We start from the raw sequence: 1,485 nt of genomic DNA on the forward strand, positions 1-1,485 counted from the left end.
AAGGGCTGCCTAGCATGGATGCCCCTGTGAGGGGTCAGGAGGTAGGAACAGCCCAGAGGAGCACATTTAGTGGACACTCTCAATGTGCAGGTTTTGAGACATGAAGGAAACATTGAACTATGCTGCCCAACGCATATGTTGCCATATGTGGCTGGTGAGCACGTGAAATGTGGCTGGTTTGAATTAGATGTCAAATGCACCCCAGATGTCAAAGATGTAGTACAGAGGGAGAAAAATGTGTAAAATAGCTCATTAATCATTTATTGATACTTTTTTATACTGACTACACAGTTGAAATAATCATATTTGAACATAGTAACCTGTGTTATTAAAATTAATTTCACCTGTTTCATTTTACTTTTTAAAATGTAGTTATTAGCAAAGTTGAAATCACATTTGTGGCTTCCCTGATATTTCTGTCGGACAGTGCTGGCATACGCCCTTCACCCAGTGAAGTTTTATTGGACACCTACTCTGCCCAAGGAAGCGTGAAGGTACAAAGCCATATAATATTAATAATGGCTCCAGTTTTTACAAGGCTGACTACTTGCCAGGCACTTTTCACTGATTTAGTAACTTGCCCTAGTTAAGAAAGCGCACTGACTTCCAGAACCCACATTATTAACCAATTGGTCAAACTACCTTCCTGAGGGTAAAGACCTTGGGGTCTAGTTGGGGTATATCACAGATGCCTGCCCTGACATCATAAAGAGACTGTCACACAGTCAAGAATATCCAAGTTAAAAACTTACCCTCATCATGTACATTTTAGATGTTTTTTTTTTTTTTAAAACATAATCGAAACATACAGCCATCTAGCTGCATTCTCTTTCCTTTTTTTTTTTAAACAAAAATTGCCAAACTTTTTTGACATGCTGGTCAGAGGAAGAGGTTCAGGATGTGACTGAGGAAAGAACAGTGGTTCTCCACTTGGCTGCCCAGTGCAATAAGCTGCGGAGCTTGGGGCAATGCTGACACCTGGGCCCCATCCTTAGAGATTCTGATGTAATTAGTCTGGTTTCGGATCTGGGTTTGGGTTTTTTTTAAAGCTGCTCAGGCAGGGGATGGTTCTAATGTGCAATCGTGGATGAGAATCACTGGAGTAAAAAGTTAACTGGTCCATATGGAGGTTGGATCTCCCAACCCCAGGCTCTCTCATTTGTTTGCTTCTGGTTCATTCTGCCCACCTGACCAGCTGAAGGTGTGCCCATGTCCTGAACTCATGACAATGGGCTGCTGGGGTGAATGGAGCTCAGTACAAGAAAGGGGACAAAGCCCTAGAGCTTTGTAAAGGCTGAGCATTTTGACTTGGACTTTTTCTGAACTTGTGTATTTTTTAAATAGAGCTACCCTTGGGCAAACTCTGTTCCACTGTATTTACTGCTCAAGTTTTATGTATTTATAAATCTATATCCACATACACATATGCTTGCGGATGAAATCAGCAGGAAGTTGTGGAAAGTACACTGGACAGAAAGCCAAGAG

This window comes from Oryx dammah, unplaced genomic scaffold (genome assembly GCF_014754425.2).
Source record: "Oryx dammah isolate SB20612 unplaced genomic scaffold, SCBI_Odam_1.1 HiC_scaffold_25, whole genome shotgun sequence".
NCBI classification, from domain to species: domain Eukaryota; kingdom Metazoa; phylum Chordata; class Mammalia; order Artiodactyla; family Bovidae; genus Oryx; species Oryx dammah.